Genomic DNA, 5,827 nt, shown 5'->3' with positions numbered 1-5,827 from the left:
TTTTTTTTTTTTCTGTACTAATGTTTGTGAATAAATATTATATAGAATACTTCGTAATTTGTTTTATCGTGTATTCACTTCTCTATGTGTGTTTAAATTGTCTTTTCTTTTTCCGAACACTGACTCAGCTGAAATTGCTGAACTGACTACAGTAAGATGGAGCTTCTTAGGTGGCGGGAAAGTCCCATTTAGGGGAAAGAAATTCTTAATTTCAAACCTGTGGAGGACCTCGTTCTGACAATTCCTACGATGACTTTGATACTAAATTTTAACGACCCTGCTGTTCCTTTGGATCCATGAGTAACGTAGAAAGGAGAGACATGCTGTATGGACAACAACCAGTCCTCTATACCATACTGCCCAGGCTTGGATCCTATCAAACACCCTCTACTGGAAAGACAGAACTGGACAACACCCCGGAGAGAACATTCGGCGTCGCATCGGATTGTTGTCATAGACAATGCTGTTCCAGTGGGGCGAACAACTACTACCTTCATCCATCGTCCTTAATGAGAGACGAAGGAAAGCAAACGTATTAAAAGAGTAGTCTATTATTATCTACTGTCCTTCCTATTTGTTGAAACATGTGGCTCAGTGTGTTGGATTCATGATCATAAGATAGTGGTTTCGATCCCTGGGCCGGACGATGCATTGTTTTCTTGAACTAAACACTTCATGTTGCTCCAATCCACCCAGTTGGTAAAAATAAGTATCTCTGCGACGGAGCGATGTCCGTCCAGGAGTTGGAGCGGGAATGTACATGCCACAGAATCCGGTAAAACAGGTTTTCAACCCTATGACATGGTAACGACCTTTGATCTTTTTTTTTTCTTTGTCCTTCCTATTTAAGATGGTAGAATGTAATGATTTGAGGCAGGTTGAGTGACTGTTTGCTAGCTAACCCTTGTGTGAAATGAAAACGAAAGACTGCTGTTACAGATAGAGTTGAAGGACGAAAGAACTGGAAAAGGAAGAAGACCAATAATATTCTGATAGTTTAGAAATGATGAAGACTTTCCACAGCCTCTATATTTTTCTGACACATTTTCTCCATATATATTTTTTCTCAGTTTGTTTTTATCGCTTGATCTTGGGCTGCTACAATTAGGCGCTCTGTTTCTTTTTCTAATTTCCCCTTTTTTAACTCTGCTCAGGTTTTTTTTTTTTCTTTTTTCTTTTTTTTTTACATATGTCTTGAGTAGCTCTCAAAAATTGGCCATGCAGAATTTTCTCTTCGATCTGTCTGACGTGCTCACTTTTGTATTTCATTCTTGTCTTTTTCTCCTATTACGCGCTTTCATCACCTGTTCTTTCTTAACTATCTTTAGTAGTTTCTTTGTGCTGCTCTATATATACTCTACTAGACTTTTTCTTTCTGTCTGTACACATTCTTCTACTGCTATTAAACCCCTTCCACCCTGGTTTCTCCTTAAGTACAGCCGGTTGATATCAGCTTTCGGATGGTGGGCTCCATACATCGTCAACAACTTCCTAGTTTTTCTGTCAAGTAACATTATTTCGTTTCTGGTCCAGTCTATTAGTCCAACTTTATATCTGATTAAGGGTACTGCTTTTGGATTTATTGCTTAAATGAAATTTTTGGAATTCAGCTTTGACTGCAAAATTTTCTGACTCTCCTTGTGTAATCTCTACTGGTAATTTGTTTCATTTCTTCATTTTTTATCTCATCTACTTCCAGTATTCCCAACTACTTATACCACTGTCCTCTCTCAACCGCTCTCTTTGTTTGCCCATCTGGCATTACAATTCCCTATTATTATTATTATTGTTGTTGTTGTTGTTGTTGTTGTTGTTGCTGTTATCATTATCAACGGTGAGGTGGCAGAATCGTTAGCAACTCTGGATAAAATGCTTAGCAGTATTTCGCCCGTCGCTACGTTCTGAGTTCAAATTCCTCCGAGATCGACTTTGCCTTTCATCCTTTCGGGATCGATAAGTTAAGTACCAGTTGCGTATTGGTATCGATTTAATCGACTGTCCCCCTCCCACAAAATTCCAGGGCTTGTGCCTATGGTAGAAAGGATTCTTAAGGCGAGCGAGCTGGCTATCGTTAGCACGCTGGACAAAATGCTTAGCGGCGTTTCGTCCGTTTTTACGTTTTGAGTTCAATTTCCGCCGATACTGACTTTGCCTTTCATCCTTTCAGGGTCGATGAAATAAGTACCAGTCAAATACTGGGATTGATCTCATCGACTTCCCCACTCCATTAAAATTGTTGCCTCGTGCCATAATTTGAAACATATGACGACCAGCTGATAAAATCGTTAGTATGCCGGAGAAAATGCTTAATGGCATTTCTTCCAGTTTCGCTTTTCTGAGTATAATTTCTGCAGAGATTGACTTTATCTTCATCTTTTTCGGTGTCGATAAAATAAGTACCAGTTGAGTACTGGAGGTCGATGTAATCGACTAACCCCCTTCCCCAAAACTTTAGGTCTTGTGCCTATAACAGAAAGGATTATTATTATTATTATTATTATTATTATTATTATTATTATTATTATTATTATTATTATTATTATTATTATTATGTAAGACAGAGAGCTGACAGAATCGTTAGCACGCTGGACGAAATGCCTAGCGGTATTTCGCCCATCGCTACGTTGAGTTCAAATTCCGCCAAGGTCAACTTTGCCTTTCATCCTTTCGGAGTCAATAAATTAAGAACCAGCGAAACCGACTAGTCCGCCCCACCCATCTCGATATTTCAGGCCGTGTGTCTATAGCAGAAAGGATTGTTGTTGTTGAGGTTGTTGTTGTTATTGTCGTCGTCGTCGTTGTTGTTGCTGCTGTTTTACTTCTCGGAACGCTCGGTTTTGTTTGTTCTGGTAGATTCTGGGAATGTGGACAGCAGCCGAGTGGTGCGTTGTGTTCTTGAGCATCTCACGTTGCTCTGCGGCACACCGTGTACCTGTTCAGGCAACGTCGACTTGATAGAGGAAGTGAGCTAATGAATGGAACATACAGTTGATCACTATAAACAAATCCTTTATGCAGGTCGTTCGGCGAAATCGGAACGCTTATACATCGTCTTCGACGGGAGGGTCCATCATTACTAATATTATTATGAAGAAGGCAGAGATTTGGCAGAATCTTTAGTACACCGGACAAGATGCTTAGTGGTATTTCGTCCGTTTTTCGCTCTGAGTTCAAATTTCGCCGAGGTCGATTTTGCCTTTTATCCTTTTGGGGATCGATAAAGTAAATACCAAGTAAGCAGTGGAGGTGATGTAATCGACTTAACAATTCCCCCAAAATTGCCGGCCTTATACCAAAATTTGAAACCATTATTATTGTTAAGGTAGTGAGCTGGCAAAATCGTTAGTACGCCGCCTCTCTGAAGATTAATCATTCGACGGCCGTTCCTACATTTTCCATCCACCCAGTTCCACATACAAGGGTTCGATCGACTTGTACCTAAAATGAAATTGTCCAAGGTTCTATGGTATTATCTTGTTTTCTTTTTTAAGTTAGTCAAAGTGGAAGAAGCGCTTCCTGTAACCTTTGAAGGTTCACTAACTGGTGACAATAGTGTAGTTTTTGTTCGGTTTGAGCATCTGTTGGAAAAACGGAAGACAGAAATGAGCAGGGAGTAGGAATTCCAGGGAACACATAACTGGTTAGTGAAACGAATAGGATCTAGTGCGTGTGACCCAGCAGAAGTGACGAGAGGATATGCTACGGGTATGCCGATGTGTCGGTGGGGATGGGGGTGGACAGAAATAGCTGGAGCAGATAGCTCAGAATAGCAAATCATTCAGCTTCTGTATTTGAGGTGTCTGTGTAGAAGTACAAAAGGAAGGAGTTTATACGCTGAAGTCAGTGAGGATGAGGATTTGAGAAAGGGGTAAGCTTAGATCGATATTTCCCTTGCAGGATAGGAGGTAAGTCCGTCAGAGAGTAGACGAACTTACAAGAATGTGAAATGGAAGACTTTGATTCACAGTAATTGTAAATCTTTTGATATCTAGGCTGGAGTGTGAGAGAGAGGAGTGTTAATAGTAATGTGGAAAAAAATTTAGAATATGCAGGGAAGCATGGACAGAGGAGATTGACCTGAACTCGATCTACAGATGTTAGCGAGGACTATGTAATCCGGCAGTCAAAACACTTTAATCAAAGTATGATTGTTACAATTTCTAACCCTCATTTTATTTACTCCTTTGTAGCTAATGTGTTCACTGCAAATTTCAATCTTTTCAATTTCAATCTTCTTAATTATTCAGATGTATAATCGGTGTTTGGTAAAAATCATAATGCATTTTCTCGATAATTCCAAGATTTTATCTATGAAGCCTTAACTGAAGAAAGAACTCCTTAAAGATACCTTAAAATTGTCATCACGGACGGCAAAGCAATAAAGCGCAAATAATATGCAAACTTTTCTCTTGATTGTTGGCGGCTTAAGCATAGCATAATAGCATTAAACTGGCATCGAAACCATATAGCGCTCTTGACTCACCATAGAAAAACGAATTTAGAATTCTCGAATGTCCCTAATTCTAAAGCCAAATGTGCCTTCAGGATTATGTATTTTTGGTAACGTTCCTTTTTCTTTTTTTTTTTTTGCTATAGATTTCTAAATGAAAATGTTTTAATTGATTTCAATATTTTAAGTGACTAAAAAATGTTTTGGTTTCTTTTTCTTTTTTCTTTGGTAAAACGTAAAACCCCTTTTTCTTTCAAAAGTAGGTATATTTAATTGCACTGTCACGGATACATTACCTAACTGACTCTGGATAAGCAAAAATCTTGAACTTAGAAAACTTAAAGTCATAATATTTAGGGCTCATAACTTGAAATCATATATTGTCCTTGAATCGGAGTCTATGATCCAGCAAAGATACCGATAAAAAGAGGGTCAGATGCGTCGATTTAATTTAACAGAGACAGGAATAGAGTGACCAGCTTCAAAAAGGTAGAGCTATTGTAATTGAAGTTGAGAAGTCAAAAACTCGATAGTGGGGTGGTTAATGTTGATAAATAAAACTTTCCTACTGGGCGAAGTTTCAATTTTTATTATGCTGTCTAATATTTGCTGTAGTTAATTGTACTGACCCAAGTGGCGTATTTGCACTTTCTTCATGGTTAGCAAGAGGTCAAAGCTGACGCATTACTGGTTTTGCTAAAGAAACCTGTCCTGCAAATTAGAATAATTCAAATGCTATGATTTCGATAGACGTGTTTTAATCGAGATTGTGTCTTTTCACATGTGTACCAATGTGAATGTGAGTTTCTAATTGTATGCGGCTATCTTAAAGTGCCTATTCTAAAAGTTAATGTCGCTTATTATTATTTCTGAAGAAATACGACAAAGTTGAAACCGTATTTTATTTTATCTGAATACAAGTGGATTATACTAATAATAGTTCTGGTTTGTGCTATTTTAAACCTTTATTCAAGTAATAATTAAACACCGGTTGTATAGCAGTATTGCTTTTTCTTCACGGCATATACCACCTTCCTGTCCACCTACCCTAGTTAGTATTTCTCTCCCACTAAGATGTTGATAGTGCTTTTTTTCACACGTAGACCCTTCTTTTCACACACACGAACACGCGCACATCTCTCACACACTCCTACATTATCTCTTTAAACTGAACCAGATTAAAACAAAGCACCCAAATGCACATCACCTGATTCATACACGCGTATTCGCACACATACCTAAAAATGTGGATGTATTAACACATTTACATAACTATATATACAAACATATAATTCAGTAGCATTTTACATAACAAAGAAAGTATACGACAATGCATTCTAAGTAGATACTCTTGAATAATTTTCTCGCTATTATACT

General features: G+C 38.1%; 1 protein-coding gene across 1 annotated transcript in view; it reads left to right on the top strand.

Annotated features, from left to right (window-relative positions):
- Positions 1-57, top strand: part of LOC106872747 (cartilage oligomeric matrix protein) — a 136,064-nt gene extending 136,007 nt beyond the window's left edge. Inside the window, exon 24 of the mRNA XM_014919838.3 lies at positions 1-57. This exon is cut by the window's left edge and continues 489 nt beyond it. The gene's annotated coding sequence lies outside the window, so the exon portion shown is untranslated.
- Positions 58-5,827: the final 5,770 nt, after the last annotated feature.

This window comes from Octopus bimaculoides, chromosome 2, assembly GCF_046866305.1.
Source record: "Octopus bimaculoides isolate indiv1 chromosome 2, ASM4686630v1, whole genome shotgun sequence".
Taxonomy (NCBI): domain Eukaryota; kingdom Metazoa; phylum Mollusca; class Cephalopoda; order Octopoda; family Octopodidae; genus Octopus; species Octopus bimaculoides.
Note: the sequence above shows the minus strand (reverse complement) of the source record. Positions and strands in the feature narration are given on the sequence as shown.